Source organism: Herpailurus yagouaroundi, unplaced genomic scaffold (genome assembly GCF_014898765.1).
Source record: "Herpailurus yagouaroundi ecotype Mexico unplaced genomic scaffold, PumYag 29, whole genome shotgun sequence".
Lineage (NCBI taxonomy): Eukaryota > Metazoa > Chordata > Mammalia > Carnivora > Felidae > Herpailurus > Herpailurus yagouaroundi.
The window spans coordinates 68,355,779-68,373,740 of NW_024412377.1; the positions used below are offsets into that span (position 1 = coordinate 68,355,779).

The 17,962-nt window shown below is 41.6% G+C and overlaps 1 long non-coding RNA gene across 1 annotated transcript; it reads left to right on the forward strand.

Moving 5' to 3' along the window:
- Positions 1-1,399: 1,399 nt before the first annotated feature.
- Positions 1,400-7,156, forward strand: LOC121041235 (uncharacterized). The gene is made up of 3 exons (XR_005795629.1): positions 1,400-1,592; positions 3,019-3,141; positions 6,951-7,156. It is a non-coding gene; the product is annotated as an uncharacterized LOC121041235 (long non-coding RNA).
- The last annotated feature ends 10,806 nt before the right edge of the window (positions 7,157-17,962 follow it).

The window sequence follows — 17,962 nt, forward strand, 5'->3', positions numbered from 1 at the left end:
AGTCGGTTAAGTGGCCGACTTCCGACTCAGGTCATGATCGCACAACTCAAAGGCTCATGAGTTCGAGCCCTGCATCGGGCTCTGTACTGACAGCTCAGAGCCTGGAGCCTGCTTCCAATTCTGTCTCCTTCACTCTCTGTCCTTCCTCTGCTCGTGCTCTGTCTCTCTTTCTCAAAAATGAACATTAAAAAAATTAATTAAAAAAAAAGAAAGCAAAGCAATGAGGAGAAAAGTAGAAAGGGTAGTGTGTGAACATCAATGAACATCCTCTCTAAACATGTGGGAAGGTATAAAGTGGAATGACAGCATGGTAGATATGATAATATGGTCCAAGCTTCTTCTATGAAAGATGGAGCAGTGAAGGGGAGTGATTTGTCCAACATTTCAAAGCAGATTAATGGTTAATTTGGATGTTAGCCCACGTTCTCCTAAGTTCCAGTGATTTGTCCTCTCACCAAACTTAGATTTCACCTCTGACATTCTTCAAAACACTTATGAGATATTCATCCTCAGAGATTGGCAAAAAAGACATAAGAATACTATGTGATTAACTCCCATGCTGTGGGATCAGGAACACCAAGGTGGGTCACTTAGTTCAGTCTAATAGGGTAAAGTCATCAGCCAGCATTAACTAATGGAGAGCAAAGGGCAGTTCAGAGAGAAAGGAACAAGCCAAAATATAGAAGATGGTTGGTGAGGAATGTGCCAATCTTTCAGAAGAGCTGCAGCATAAAGAGAGAAGCAGGTAGGGCTCAGATCAAAAAGGACCAGATCTTATAGGTAAAAGGGAGACACTGCACTTTAAATAGTGAGTATGAAATAACAGAATAAGATTTGCATTTTAGATATTTCACTTTGTCAGTAGTGAAGTTGGTTTGAGGAGAGCTAGTCTGCAGGCAGGAGAATGCTTAAGGTACTGCTGAAACAGTTCAGGAGATATGTAAGGATAAAACTTAGGGACTAGGAAGAAACAATGGATTTGAGAGACTTTGAGAACTGAATACCCCAAGATTTAGTGACTGATTTGAGATGGCATATGGGAGAGGTGGGTGGATTGAGCATGATGCCCACTGCTCTGGACTGATCAAGGAGCAGCAGTTGCACTGAGAACTGAAGGGTCTGTAGTTTATCCAAGTGGAGATGTCTAGTATCTGCTGGACAAGAGAAAAACTGTTTACAATTCCCATTCAGAGAGAAAGTTAGAATCACAAGCAATGCAATCATGGACACTTGGGGGGATGCCAGCATTTCAGGGAAAGGCAGATAAGATGGGTCAATTAAAGAGAACAAGCCTGTAGTGGAACAAAAGTACTCATGTATGAGTCAGCACCCCTCTACATGGCTTTTCCTCTATTTCTCATCCATGCTTTAAGAAGAAACCAGTATTTGGCCTCTCATTTCTTGTTTCTTCCCCTTTCCAAAATAGTAGAGAAACAAAAGGCAAGCAAATCAATATAATAAAGAGATGGATGAAAAAGAACCTCCCATCTAGAGCTCCAGAAGAGAATTTTGGAGACTGTGGTATGAGAGGATCCAGATCAGCTGTGTGATTTAAGATTTAAGGAAACTTATGAGTATTCTAGGAGTCTTTGGTAAGTGTGGTGAATCAGATTCCCTTTAATATTCTTTGAGGGATGTAAGGCTAAGTTGCTTTTACCTGTTGCTCTGGGCATCTCTGAAAAGTCTCTGCATTGAGACTGAGCAACATGACATGACAGATTTACCAGAATTTTAAGAAGGAATCATCAGGGAGGTAGGAGGCACACAGGATAAAGTAATGCCACAGAAACCAATGACACAAGGGAGCAGTCCACAGCCCTGTGTGTTGCTGAGAGATCAGATGAGCACAGTTAACTTCTGCCAATGTAGGTTTCGGAAGAGTTGAGAATCAGAAGTCAATGGGCCAAGAATAAATGGGAGATGACGAAGTAGGGCAATGAGTTCAATCTACTCTAACAAAAAGCTTGACTGATACAGAGAAGAATTCGAAGTAGCTCATGGGAAATAAGAAGACCATTTGAAGTGAAACATCAGTTTATGCATGTTCTAAGTGATTGATCTGAGCAGGTATTTTCAATTCAAATGCTTTGATTCTCTCTTGCTCAGTAGTCAGAGGCCAGCTCCTCTTCCCTGATGATTTAATCTCAGAGCCACTTCCCTCATTGTTGGTCAACCATACATTACTTTCATGGAATAATGCTAAAGGAGGAGTAGCAAATTAGAAAGAATTGGGCTTTTATACAAGAATATTTGGAAGAGGACTTCCCATGTTTTGTCCTATGTACTCACTAGAGCAGTTTTGTTTGATTTTTTCTTTTTCTTTTTTTTAGCTTAGAAAGTTCCCTTACAAAAATTACAGAACGTCAAAAATGAAGTCATCTGACTTCAATTCTCTTTTAATTAAAACGTTTTAAAGTATATCTACCTATTCAGTATACAGTAATCATGGTGTCCCTATACAGGCTAGCATTTGTGCATACTAGGTCTCGAGCTTATCCTGAATGAGGCAATAACTTCTTTACAGAGGAAGATTTACCTATAAGGAGAAAAGTTAAACCCATGACCATCCTTACGTTCCTACTTGAAAATTCAAAACGCTCTTCTTTGAGGATTTCTAGTCAAGATCAGCTTGCCTGAAAATAGATTTGACAATAGTGTGCTACAAAAGTAGCAAATTATCTTTAAATTATTGTAGTAGAGCTGACAGTCTGCTATTAGACATCCATTTGTTAGGGTTTGGTATCTTCCTGCCTCAAAATGTCTGATTAGTGCTACACTAAATGTGATCTATAGAATAGGGGCCCAGGCCACACCAGGAATGTGTCAGAAATGCTAATTTTCCCATCTCACTCTAGATCTGCTGAATCGGAACTGCTGGAGGGTAAGGCCCAAGAATCTGCATTTTAACAAGGTCTCCGTGTGGTTCTCTGATCTGCTGAAGCGTAGGAAGTGCTGTTGTAGGCTCCTGGGACAGATCCCTGTCGTTTGTGTGTGACGTGTCTTCCTTTGCCCCTCCAGCTCCACAACCCTGCATTCTCAAGACCGCTGTGTCTTAAGAAGCTGATCTGTATTGATAATACCAGCAGTGTCCTCTGGGGTTTAACTGATAGAAGGCACCAAAAGGAGATGAACGTTCAAAGGGTGAGGTAGACATTTATTTTTCCCCAATGCCGTTCCCACAAGGTCATCAGGACCGTCAGATTCCTTTACTGCAGGTCATGGCTTCCTAACATCGGCCTTCTCTCCACAGCTCTCCCTGACTCAGTCTCCTCTCCCCTCTTCTTGCTTCCTGGTGCCAATGACTTGCCCACCACTATTAACGGCCCCAGGAAGCTGCAATGTCCTTTCTCTGTGATTCAACTCAATCCAACTGATAATATGTAAATAGTCATTTTATGATACTGTCTTCAAATCACCCAACTTAAGTGTGCCATCTGTTTCCCTTCAGGACCCTGACTGACAAAATCCATAGGTTCCCAATGCCTAGCATAAAGGTTAATAACTATTTACAGAATAAAGGAATATATATATGAAAAGGAGTAACCCACCTCATGAACATCAGTTATTAGTAGCTTAGTGACTTTATAAGGTTTTTTAAATGCCATCCAACAGGCTAATTTGAAAACAGGATATGGATTTTGACAGGCATGACGTCCAGAGCACTGGCTTTGGCAAGTATCAGCATGAACACAACCCCACTGCATTAAGTGGCAGGTGACTGATCTCAAAGAGCATCAAACTTCACTGCCCTCACCCTGTTTTAGTTTTGAACACAACCACAAAGGAGGGAAAGACATGGTAGACAATTCAAAAGTAATGAATAAACCTTCAGGAATTAGCAAGGATGGTTGGTGGGAAAAGAGAATCTTATGGCAATAAATTAAATCCTGGCTCTTTGGGGAGGTAAAAAAAAAAAAAAAAAAAAAAAGTCTAACGGGTGAATGCTTAAGATGTGACAATATTAGGGACAAAACTCTAATGCTTGAAATGGTGCCATGTGTGTATTATTATTCAACAGGCCATTTTCTTTGATCAAAGAAGAGACCTACAAATATTACCATCCCTATCTTAATAGAATGGAATATTTATACTTGTTAACCGACCTATGGTACACTCCCTAGCCTTTGCCAGTATTGGAAACCACAGGGACTATGAATCAAAAAGCCTCAGAAAACTTAGCAGTTTGGGACCAGTGCACAACTCCTCCTCCATACTCCATCACCTGGTTTTATTTCCCCCAGCTAAAGCACTTCTGTAAGCCATCTGTAAGCACTTATCACTGTATACACAAACACAAATAGACTATGGACATTGTTTAGAGTTATGATATCCTGGCTATGTATCCTATAGATTTTTAAAATTCTTTTCTAAGAGCAACTGGATTTACCAATTAGCTTATCCAAACAGACAATCCTGGGAAGTTTTTTGTTTTTGTTTTTGTTTTGTTTTTTAATTTTTTTTTTCAACGTTTATTTATTTTTGGGACAGAGAGAGACAGAGCATGAACGGGGGAGGGGCAGAGAGAGAGGGAGACACAGAATCGGAAACAGGCTCCAGGCTCCGAGCCGTCAGCCCAGAGCCTGACGCGGGGCTCAAACTCACGGACCGCGAGATCGTGACCTGGCTGAAGTCGGACGCTTAACCGACTGCGCCACCCAGGCGCCCCGTGTTTTTTTTTTTAAACAAAGTTTCCGTCTGCAGCATAATGTTGTTATACCCAGACTTGCTTCCCTCATCACTGCTTTCACCCAATGTTCCCTCAACACATCTTGATTGAACTCTTCAAATTTCTATTCTGGCTCACCACATGTCAAATCTTGCTAAGCAAATGGAGAAACAACACTCAACATATCTCTTCCTGTCAACGGCAACATCTGTGTTCAAGTCATTAAAGACTAGAACCTGCATTTCATCCCACTGTTTACTCTCATATCAAACTCCGCAAGGAATGTACAGAAGAACTTTCCCTTATTATTATGGACTGAGGTATGCAAGGGCTCAGAATCAGTGCTCTTGTGTTCAGTATCTTGTGCCTTGATTACTAATTAAAGTAACTAATCTCCAACTAATTCTTCAATCACATGATGCATGTCTTGCCTGAGAGAATGCAAATTTAGCTACTCTGCCAGACACAGTATACCTTCTACTGAAGATGGGGAAATTGTAGTCACTAGTACGAAATGTCATCTTAAGTCATTTTAACCCCAGAATAGTAGTTTCTACATCTGTACCTAAGTTTTTATATATTTGTCTCTGCAAGGATTATTTCTACTTGAAGACACCGAGTGTCAGGAGATTCAAGTTCTCAAAGCAGAAAGTTACTAAAGCCAAAATATTTACTGTGCCCAAGAAATGACACCTAGTCCAGGAAGAAATGAAAACGTTTGGGTAGCTAGTAATTTGCAATATTTTGAAACCCACCTGAATAAATTGTGAATGAAGGAATCACCCCCTTCATCTAAAAAGCTTAGTAGAAGAGTTACTTTATATACATTTGAAAGGAAGCCTTTGCGTTTTAAAAAATCAGTAGGAAAGAAATATTGACAACAGTTGGTTGTATGTGCAGGTTTCATCTCCTCAGTATATTCTATTCACTATATACTAAGTGACCATCATATCAGATTATTCTGTTGGAAAATTCAGTCACTTCAAACTCAGCAAACCCAAAATAGATCTGATCACTCCTCCCCTTCCACTATTCTCTTATCTTCATTGTTAGCTCTGTGAATGGTAATCTACTTACCCAGAGGCCCAAAGCAAAACTTCTACTTATCACACTCAGATCCTTCACTTTTTATTCTTCTCAACTGCCAATGACTTCATTTCGTTCCTCAACATTTCTCACCTGCATGAGTGAAAAACCCTTCTCATTAGTCTTTCTGATCCCAGACTATTTGCCTTTTCATTAATTCTCCATATGTAAGTCAAACTGGTTTTCTGAAAATACAAATATGATTCTTGGCTTAAATGTCTTCCAATGGCTCTTCATAATCTTTCAGTGATTCTTCAAAAAATCCAAACCCCTTATTATGGCACACAAACTTCTTTATTACCTGGGTCCAGCCTATACCTTCAGCCTTTTTCTTGCTACTTTCCAACTCTCATTTATTCTCAAACTGTAACGAAGTAACAGTTTTTCTGAACAGGGCCTGGTGTCTCTCTCTCTGGCTTTCACATACTAGCTTGGATCTGTCTGAACTGAGACGTCTCTGACCCCAAAGCACATTTGGCAACGTTTGGAGACACTTTTGATTGTCAGGATTGAGAGGGGTACCACCGACACGTACAGGACAGCCTCCCTCAATAAAGAATTATCCAGCCCAAAATGTCAACAGTTCTCTGGCTGAGAACTTTAACCTGGCCCCTCTTCCACTGTGTGACAGAAACTAATTATTTATGGTATTTATTCTTCATCTTTCAGTAATCAAACCTCCCAAGTTTTAGCTGGGCACACAGAATCTTATCTGGACTATATTCCCCAGCTTCTACTGCACCCAAGTGTAGGCATTTGTGTGAACCCAAGTCGGTTACCCTTGGAAAGGCTCCCTGTAAGGTTGACTCTTGGCTGGCATCTGGAAACTCAGATGTCAGGAGAGTTGCCACCAGTCCCTGTAAAGAGTGGCTCACTGTGCCCAAATTGCATTATTTTAATGCAATTTTATATATATTATATATATTTTATAATATATATATTAATATATATTATATATATATTTTATATAGGTTATGCTGAACACCTGCTTTGATTGTAATAAATCTTGGCCATGAATAAGGCTATATGCTGAGACCTATTGACACTTCTAGTGACTCACTAACACTAGCAAGAAGTCTGGGGACACCTAACAAAACATGCAACTAAGTTCTGGCCAGTGAGAAGTGAAGAGAAGTCAACTTCTGGGTCACATCCTTTAAATAAATTGTTGGCTCTTCTTCTTTCCCTCCCCCTACAGCTGGATTGTTGATGTAGTACTCACCAGTCAACTTCAGTCAGGTGGAGAATGACCATATCCTAGAGCAGAGATTGGCAAACTTTTTCTGTGAAGAGGTCATATGGTCTGCATGGAAACTAATTATCTCTGCCATTGTAGCATTAAAGCCACCACAGACAATACTTAAATGAATGTGTTCAGCTGTGTGCCAATAAAACTTTATTTACAAAAACAGGAGGTGGGTTATTTTGCCTCTGGGTCATAATTTGCCAATGCCTGCCCTAGAGGACAGAGATAGATGTTAAGAGATAATTCTCCATGGATTTAACTTTTCTGCTGATCTGGTGAGCAAAGGCATTGACTACCTTTGTTCCAAATGTGGGGTTTTTTTTTTTTTCCTTCTTTTCAAGGACATCGTGTTGCAAACATCTTTAGAAGATAGAGATAGTATCTCCATCCAGAGCGAAGGACAAGTCTGTTAACTATCCAGGATAATAAAGATAATGTCTTCCTTTGGGGTAAAAGTCAGATGGACGTAATGCCAATTATGAAAGATTTGGTTTCCTAAATATGGGGTTCCTCTCTTGTAAAGTAACTGTTCGCTGTTACAAGTATCTCCTGCCCCTTTTAGGGTGCCCTGAGAGATTTGCGACTCAGGTAACAGGAGCCAATGCCGATACTCTGGCTGCTGCTACTGCCAAAAATAGCGTACAGTCATTTGTCTCTGAATTAGGAGTCTTGTGTCTATTCCCATCCATGAAACTGTGGCATGCTAAATTGTCTGAGGCAGTGTGGAGCAATTTAGTCCATACCTTAATATTCCTTGGCTAATTCTAAATCCTCCTTCAATTCATAAGTTAGAGTTCATTACCTAAAGGAAACGGCCTATGACATAACCCAACCGCTCGCACACAATAGCTACACAAATTCCAGAAGAGTCATTCCTAAGCATTTCCACTTCATCATATATATCAAAACAAGTACTTTTCTGAATTATTGTCCTCCCACCCATTCACTGAGAGCAAGCTGAGAGCAAGGATTGCTCATCCCCGTATCTTCAATCCCTATCACCGTGACTACCATATAGCAGGACTCAAAACATACTTGTTGATATAGTGAATCAAGTACACCTTGCTTCTTATTCTCTCCACTACTCATTCCATGCAGTGTATTCTCTCCACTACTTATTCTCTCCACTACTCATTCCTGGCAGTCAAATGAATGAAGGCAGTATTACTTATCCAGGAAGACCTTTCCCAAAGTCTTCTAGTCTCTAAGCTGCATCTCAAAAGGATACTCACTTTCGGGGTTTACATGTCTCACTTTGGGGGTGTACTTGTTCTAGACCTTAAATAACATTTAATGCAATTAAACAGGATATACACTGAAAGGACATTTATATCTCATTCCTAGAATCAGGTCCAGCATTTTTAAATTTTATCAAATAAAATTTGTGTTCATTTATCAAAGAATCATGCTTCCCCCTTTGTGAAAATAAGGATACTATAAATGTCCCAATAATTCAGGTGTTGTCTCTTTTAGGAGTATTTTCTAATGTAGCCAAGGAACAAATGGTACCCAATGGGATTTGTTTTGCTTGTGAGAGACAAAACTGCTCACTCTTTGGCCAGAATATCTGGCTCTCATACATACTCCAAACTCCAAATCCTGTTCCACTGTGCACATTCAGTATCTCTACAATGGAGTTCCAAACACCTTCCAATAAATCCTCCTCTATTTATAAAACAACAACAACAACAACAAAAACAGAAACAAAAACCAAAAACAGCCCCACTGGGCATGTTAAAGCTATGGTTGCTTACTTACACAATTGTTCTTCCCTTTTCTCATAGCCATGCCTCAGTGTTAATCCTTTAGTGAACTCACCCCAAACGTGTGTGAGACACAGGCTTGGTCATAACTTGGAACCATCAGGTACAACTCAAAACATGTTTTAAGGGTAGATTGTCCAAGTGCAAAGGTCTGCACTTGGTCTGCACAAACTTCCTTGTGACCAACTGTGTTGTCTCCTGCAGTTCTGATTATATTACCCATATGAAGCACTGTCTGGTTCTAAATACTGACATTGTTCCCATCATGGATATCTTTCTTGGCACCTGTCTTCAACACTGAGATTGCATTGGCCCCTTCATAGGTCCGTGAGGGAGTTCCTGAGCCTGTTTCTGGCCTCAGGAGCTCCTGAAGCTGCCAATATATCTCCTTTGGATGTCAATTGTTGGTGGCTTATTGTTTCATATTTTGAAATAGATTAATAAAAGGCCACCAAGACTTTTTGAAACACAAGATGAATGTGAATTACATATATGAATGTGAATTGCATCTTAACGGACTAGACCATTCATGAGACAAAAGGAACATATGTTATATGAAAGTTATATGAAAGGGACTGGGAAAAGCCATGGGTAGAAATGGATCTGATCACAAGCAGACAATATCCAGCACAATAATATAAAATTATTGGCTGAAAGAAAATGTTGTAATGTTGAAGGAGCATATGGTGTTTTGGCCAAAGTTCATGAGAATCAGGAATGTCATCCTTGGACCCAAAGAGCAGAGTTAAATAGGGACTTAGATTATTTGAATCTGTATCAAATAGAAATCTTACTTCTTTTCTTGTACCAAATAAAAAGATAATAAAAGATGTGAGGCAACATAATAAACCTAATCTAATAATAATAAATAATAAATAAATAAACCTAGACTATTGTCCAATGCTTTACCTAGTTCACTATTTTCTACTATCTGAATGAATTCAGATAATTTTCTTGCATAAAAAGTCTTCATTATCCATCCACTGTTCAGCTTCTACCCATCCTATAAGCCTACCATAAATCTGTTTCTGCTTGAAAGCATAGCCATAGCTCTCCCTTTCAATTCCATGTTCACAGACCTTGTCCGCCACTCACAATTAGGGCCTTCATGACACTCTGCCTTATGTTACTCAATATTCCTTTACAAGAATTATTTTTATCATTTCACTTTGGTGATAAGCTTCTTGAGATCAGAAGCTCTCACTAAAGAAGTTAACTTAGCACAGTTATATTGCAGCTGCTCATTAAATACTTGTTTATTGGTAAGGTTTTAAACACTGCAGAGTGAACAAAAGCAAGAACATAATGCATTCCATCTACAATGGACATGAACAATGTGAAGGCCAATATGTATGGTAGCTGGGGCCTTCCCAAAGAGGTTCAGTGCTTTCACCCAAGAAGTTCCCAGGATGTCAAGCCTGGAGTCAGAGTTCCTAGGACAGCAGCTCCCTGGATATTCCCTTTCTTGAGCTCTGAAGTCAGTAGAAAGGAATATCCAAGGACCCCAAAATTCTCTGTCCAGAAGGAAAACCCACCGTGTGAGGGGCCACCTTAGAAGACAGGCAACAGACTTCAACAAATGTCTTCAGTGACCCAAGCACGAGTGGGACATTCGTCAGTTCTTGGATCCCAGCACAAGGCTGTGCAGGGTGGGTCACGTGGGGCCTGAGAAAAACCAGATGCTTGGGAAAGAAGTAACAGGAGATACTGGAAATACTGTACGGTCTAGACTGAATGCTTCAGTGGTCTGGAGATAAACAAAGTAGGCCAAGGGTGAAATGTGTGATCTCAGTCAGCTTTACCCATGAGAGTTCCAGCTCCTATCTTCAGGAAACAGCTAAGGCTCATTTATGTGACCACAGGCAAACTTGGCATGTGCTATACTCACTTTCTTTTAGTCTAATCGGTGTATTTGATTTTTTGGATGGCACATTCCTGTTGCAAGCATTTCCCCAGATTTGAGGGCCTGATCTGGGGGCATATGGAAAGGAACTCTCCACAGCCATTTCCTTCCTGCAGAAGGTGCTGACCAAGATGCCCTCCACTGTCAAGGAAGGATAGGTATTTGGGGGCTGGGCTCCAGCTGTTAGCTCTCCTTAGATGTCACCTGGCAGATCAGTATTGATGTTCTGCATGTTCACTGGGGATAGATTTGCAAAGTTTCAGGGAGAACTGGCTGGTTCCAGGACAGACACAAGATTAATGCTTTAGGTGCCTTATCCGGATGATGTCAGAGAATGTTAGTAGCATTCACAAAAACACAAGAGAACATCAACACACATCTCTCACTTGACAAACCAGGAAAACAATGCTTCAAAACTGGTGCCTTCAAACTTGCCTCGATACTGCTTCCTTCCCAAGAAATTATGAGGATCCATCCGGGCTCTGGTGCTGTCAGAGCAAGGGCTCTGTCCAGCTGGGCTCACTGGCCTGTGCATAAGATGTTGCCAGAGCACTGTCCCAGCATTCCCAGGGTGAGTTCCTGGGTTGGCTTTGTTTCCAGTCATCCTACTTCTGACCCTCACTTTGATCCTTTGGATCATGTCCCACTTAGCTCCTCCAGCCTGATGAACTTTTTGATTTATTAATCTTTTGAGTCAACTTAACTGGACTTTTAATTAACTTTCTTCCTGTCTCTTGATAGTCCTAGGCAAGCCTCCATTGACACCCTTCCAGAACCCCCACCCAAGCTTGCAGACTCCTCTGGACAGCCCTGATTGGAGATTAACTAACTGCACAGTCCCACCCTCACCATAACTTTGCACGGCAAGGCTGTAGGAGGTAGGTCTGCAGCAACAGATGTGTAATCAAACTATACAGAAAGCTAAGGTCTTATGTAGTAAAACTATTATAATATTTAATCTTATCTGCTCAAATTAATGTTGAAACCACCAAGCCCTTTGAGGACCACAGGTGACAAGTGTCAAAGAAGGCAACTCCAATTGACCTCAGGGGCAAGTAAACTTTTAACTTCCTGGAAAAAATCCAGGCTTGAGATCCCAGGCTTACAAATGAAATTCAAAGTTAGGCTTGTGACCTATGAACACAGTGGCAGTGTATAGAATGAAAAAACTGAAGAGATGCAAGTCTTCTAAAAAAAAATGGAGAAATTATATCCACATGAACATAATTTAAGTAAGTGCTCTGAGCACTAATGCAATGCTGTTCAGATTGTCAGTTTTTAAGGCACCTTATTCAAATACCTGAGTCTACATTCCAAGATAAATTCCATTTTTCATGCCTCTCATCCATAGTATGGGAAGCTAAGGATTTTAAGTAAGCAGTAATGTTTTTCTTTGTTTCAAGTTGGTATTTATTTATTTATTGTGCCCAGCATTGGGTCTGTGCTGTTTCTGTCTGCTCAGTGGAGAGAATAAAGCATCTCATAGTTTCTTCCTTCGGACTTATAGTCCCACTGTGCCTTCTTCCCAGAAAAATGTCCCCTCTCATCTGTTTTTCCAAATCCAACTACCTTTTGAAAGACAGATCAAGCTCTACCTCTTCCTTGAAGTCTTCTGTGACTGTACCAGCCATGTTTTGTCTTCTGAACTCACAGTGCTCACTGTCCTTCCCATTCCTCCAACATGATTGATTATATGAACTAAATACTGAGACTTATGAAAACTTATCTGGGGATTCAGATTAACATAGGACCTCATTTAGTATTATTCCCATCAAAATAGAGTTCCTCAGGGTGCCTGGATGGCTCAGGTGGTTAAGCATCTGACTCTTGATTTTGGCTCAGGTCATGATCTCTCGGTTCAGAGATCAAGCCCTGCATTGCGATTCTCTCTCTCCCTTTCTTTCTGCCCCTCAGCCACATGTGTGCACACACTCTCTCTCAAAGTAAATAAACATAAAAAAAAACTATATATATATATGTATACACATGTATACGTACATATATATATTTCCTTAGTAATTTGGACATATTATTTTAATAATACCTTAGTTCTAGTATTAAAAATGGCTTCTTTTGGGGCGCCTGGGTGGCGCAGTCAGTTAAGCGTCTGACTTCAGCCAGGTCACGATCTCACGGTCCGTGGGTTCGAGCCCCACATTGGGCTCTGGGCTGATGGCTCAGAGCCTGGAGCCTGTTTCCGATTCTGTGTCTCCCTCTCTCTCTGCCCCTCCCCCGTTCATGCTCTGTCTCTCTCTGTCCCAAAAATAAATAAACGTTGAAAAAAAAAATTTAAAAAAAAATGGCTTCTTTTTAAATGGGTGGTGAATTGGCAGCTCATGGACTATATTCAACACAAGAAGTATTTTTGCCCTATACATGTTGAGTTGCCCAATGTTTTTAAAGACAGATTATTACACGTTTGATATTTTCAAAATGGGAAATTTTATCAAAAATATATACTTCTGGGGTGGCTGGGTGGCTCAGTCAGTTAAGCATCTAACTTCAGCTCAGGTCATGATCTCACGGTTGGTGAGTTCAAGTCCCACATCGGGTGAGTGCAAGCCCTGCTTTGGGTGAGCCCCACTTCTCTCTCTCTTTCTGCCCCTCGCTCACTTGCACCCTCTCTCTAAAATACAGATCACTAACCTTTCTGCAATTACCTAAAGATTTGGCAACACAAGGTCCTCCTGGTCACCTATAGGAGAAAGCACTCACTTTAGACAGGGCACCCTGGATTGTCACAGTCCTTTGTCACACATCTCTACAGTGTGGATACCAAGTGCCCATTGCCCTTCCCTCATCTTCCAGTCATCTCACTTTATATATTTGCCTTATCTGTCACATCTCCCTAAACACGTGAGTTTGCAAGGTCCCTCTTCACTAAACCGTTTTTAACCACAGTTTAACTCCTTTTTCCTTTCTTCAAATTTTAGTAGCAATTCAAAACCTCCTCTTGTCTTCACTTGAGGTGTCAAAATTCTTCTACTTAGCTCACTGGCTGCTGAGAGTCTTCAGAACTTCAAAGCAACTTAATTTCAAAAGCTCTTAACCATGTACTTTGAAATAATCTGTCTCCTTAACTCTTAATTACTGAAACACTTCTAATTCACTATTCTCTAACTCTTTTTTGAAGAGAAACTGATTTCTGATCAGTACTGCCTGCTCCATTTAGTTTGGTCTAAGTTAGAAAGAACACGATGGTAGCATCGTCCCTGCCCAGGTCCCTAAACTGTGGGGAGCAGCTGATTTCTCAACGTAAGTGCGAGAAGGCTTCCACAAGTGTGAGAGTCATGCTGATATTCCATATTATGGAAAGTCAGCTCCAGGAAGCAAGTTGATACCTACATGGACGCGAATTGACATGATCTTCCTTTTGAATGAGGCCCAAGGAACCAACCTAGCACTCATGGAAACTAAGCTTGGAGACTAGATGTGTAGCTCAGCATATTCTCTCCCTGATCCAGTCCGTAAATACACAGTTAAGTCTCGTGACACTCTGAGCTAATGGAGTTCAGCTACTAGAAGGTCTTTGGAGGGCAATCAGGTGCTATTAAAAATATGCTAATGGCAGCTTGTGATCTAGCAGCAGGACCCCAGGATTTGGAGTTGGCATGGCAACTGCCAGCAGATAGTTCACGCAGAACAGGAACAACGGAAAGAATTAGAATGAGCTGCTTAAATGCAAGTGTTAATGAAAAAATATGGAACACAATTGAAGATCAGAGAGAATGTCTGGTGCCCTCAGTGGGAAAAACAAAACGCACACAAAACACAAAACCTGAAAGTAAAATTTATGCCTTCCACTCTGGTATGGCCACAGAAGAAAAGCCAGCCATTGGGGATAATTTAGCATTTAGCCTGATTTTTTAGGGGACATATGACTGTTGAAATCTGTGTGTTTCATATGTGGATGACAGAAGTGTCCTATGTGTCTGTGTCTCCTCGCCAAGGCTGGAAGAAGAGGTCTGACAGGGAACAGCTTTTAGCAATCCACTATATCAAAGGCAGTACAGATGGCTGTTTTCGCTTTTAGCTTAACTGAATGTCAAAAAAAAAAAAAAAAAAAGGAAATGGGCTCCTCACAAGCACATATCCAACATGTAGCAAGAGGTTGAACCTGGGGCTTGAACCCAGGTGCATATCAGTTTCTGGGCAAACCAGATGCACGTTTAAATGTGCGTGCACATGCGTGCATTCCTGTATTTAGGTGTGTCCTACACTCTTTCCCCTCTTTGTCTGAAGCTGGAACTTTCATAACAACTCAGCTTCTGCGGCTGTGGGCTTCAGACCATGAAGAACAGGATTCTTTCCTGCCTTCCCACTGCAAAGAGTAAATGCCATTGGAAGTGATTTCTCTGGGTGGGGATAGACAAAAAGTACGCTAAGTTCACTGTCTCCATCAGCCTTGCTAGCTGATGACACAGAATAAAATAATGTGGAAGGGAGCCGTCCGAGACAGGCAGGGATGGGAAGGACTCCAGGAAAACAGAGGTAATATATCTGCAGCCAGCACAGAGGCTCTCACATGCCGAAGATGGAAATGAAGCCAGCAATGCAGAAAGTAGGCACGCACATCTCTGGGGGCTGAGGAAAAAGGAAAGAGAGAGGCAGACAGACCATGAATTAAGTGAGCTTGGGAATGCAGAGGGGACACTGGGAAAATTCATGAAATCTCAAAGGGCAGCGTGTATGCCGAAGACTAGGAGTGGGGCCAAGAAGGAATTCAACCCCTCAAAGATACACGTTTCATCCACACTGTCTGTAGCCTGGCCCGCAACCCCTACTTTGGGAAAAATTTTTATCATTTGAAAAATACACTTTTAAAATGACTTCGGCATAACTTCCTTTTCTTAGTCACTTCCTTCCTTCTCTTTGATACAATAGCCCCTTAAAGAACAACCAGGGGAGAAAAGCTGGTGGAAATGCGTACAATTTAAAACAATCGCTATTGTCCTGGATGTGTCCAATCCAGCAGGGGCTGACAGGTGCTCTGCCACTGAAAGAATGGATATCAAAATGGCCTTATAGAAATAACGCCTGGAGAAGCAAGGTTTTTCGGGACACCCTGAAATTTATATCATCTAGAGAGCCCCATTGAAGAAAAAAAATTACAGAATTATAATACAAAGTTGCCAGGACCCTCCTAGAGCCTTGGAAAGGGCCTGTGCACATGAGGGGCCACGTCAGATGATATCTACCATGTATTACGAGGTCCACACCTGTTAGGGGCAGGGGAGTGCCTTTCCAGTAAGGGGTCTCTATGCAAGGAAAAAACGGTCCATTTATTGTTTTATATTAAAGCAGTCCTCCAAGACACGGCTTGGGTTTAAAATACCCACATTGTTATCTACTCATTAGACTAAATTCTGCATCCTGTACTGCTAATAGCACTTCCTGAGGAAATGGGCTGAAATTCCAAGATTATATCACTAAGAAACCAAGTGACTTTAAGGTGCCAGGCATATTACTAGGGATGCCTAAGCGACTGTAGTATTTCACCTAAAATAAGACACAGTTTCTTGGTCTTACAGAAGACCTGATGGTGATATGTGTGGTGTAAAAATGAAAGAAGCCAAAAGGTTCACCTTGAATCCTTCTAAATGCTAAAGACAGGTATCTCATTGCCTATGTGGTAAGTACGAATTTAATCAAAGCTATTATAAATAATCTGAAGCTCCCCAAAAATGATAGGACGTAAGAAAATAGAGCACTGGGCTTCTAATAGGAATCTTTTGTTTTGGAATCACACCTGTGATTCAGCTGCACAGGAATTTAAGTGGGCCAGTGTATTCACTGTTGTCATCCGGGGGCGGGGGAGGGGGGTTCCTGCAGAGGGGCCCCTATGAGGGCCTTCATTTCCTCAGGTTGCTGGTGTCAGTTGGGACAAAGGATGTGAATGGATGACAGAGGACTTTCTTCTGCAAGGGCGCCCTCTTGTGAGCATCTCATCAGTGATCTTGCAGAGGAAGGAAACCTCTACCCCACCGTGTTGCCTCACATAAGGCACAACTATGAAGATTCACAGTGTTTTCTATAAAGCCTCACTCATCAGACCTCATCCAGAAACGCTCTCTCCTCTCCTCATCGTGGCGGAACTGGTGTATTCATTCCTCAATTCCAGGAGATCCTTCTATAACAAGTTACCCTATAGTTTCCTGTCAAAGCGTCCTGAACACACACTGCTTGCACACTGCTTGGACATCCACCCGAACCTTCCTAAAAGCACAAGACCCTGGGGCGTCTGGGTTCGTGGGCTCAAGCCCCCTGTCAGGCTCTGTGCTGACAGCACAGAGTCTGCTTGGGATTCTCTCCCTCCTGTCTATGCCTCCCCCACTTGCATTTTCTCGCTCTCAAAATAAACACCCAAACATTAAAAAAAAAAAAATGCAAAAGACACTGAATCAATTGCCCCTTACTTGCCTCTTCCCTTGCTTTTGCCTTTCATTCCCTCAAAGCTTCCCAATTCACTTTTACCTCCAGGCTCACTGGAAGGCAATTTTCTTCATAAATGTTTCCTGTTTCCTCATAACCCTCTCCAAATGTTCGTTTTCCTTCAGGTCTCAGCCTCAAAGTCGGGGAGGCCCACTCTCCTCCTCCAAGGCAGGAGCTGGTTCATCTCCCGTGTGCTCCCATGGTCCTATGCTTCCCTAAAATAGCTCCTACTAGGCTCTATTTTGATGGCCTTTTACTTACCAGCATCTCCCACTAGACCAGGCTACCCCAAGGCAGAAATTCTGTCTGCTTCTACTTATTTGGTTCCTGGCTGTGACCCCAGTGCCCAGCCTGTCGTCTGTCACTTAACAGGTGTAAAGTAGGGATTAGGTGATGAAAAAATGAGTTACATGTAACCAGACACCATTCTCTAACATGGCACACACTCTTCTTGAGCATGAATGCATACCCTTTCAGCACAATTCCTGGGCAGTACTCTATACGAGTAAACAACTACCCACCACCTACTACATGTCACACACAGGAGCTTGGCATGGCACAAAAGGAAGTGGCAGAGAAATTAAAGACAAATAGGACCACAAGCAGGGAAGGATGGGGTCTACAGTGCCAAAGGGGGAGAGGGTGCCACACAGGAGAGGGATGATAAGCTAAAGCTTCACCTGATGAGAGGGCAAAATTCTCAAGCCTTGACCACTTAGGTGGTCCTTGTTAGAAACATCGGGAACAATTACAGTAAAGTGGTGAAAATCACTGGCTTGCCACTTTTAATCACACTTTGAATAGTGATAGAAGAGTAAGGAAGGAGTAAGCACTTTTGTGTCTACTCTAAGAACGCCCCCCCCCCC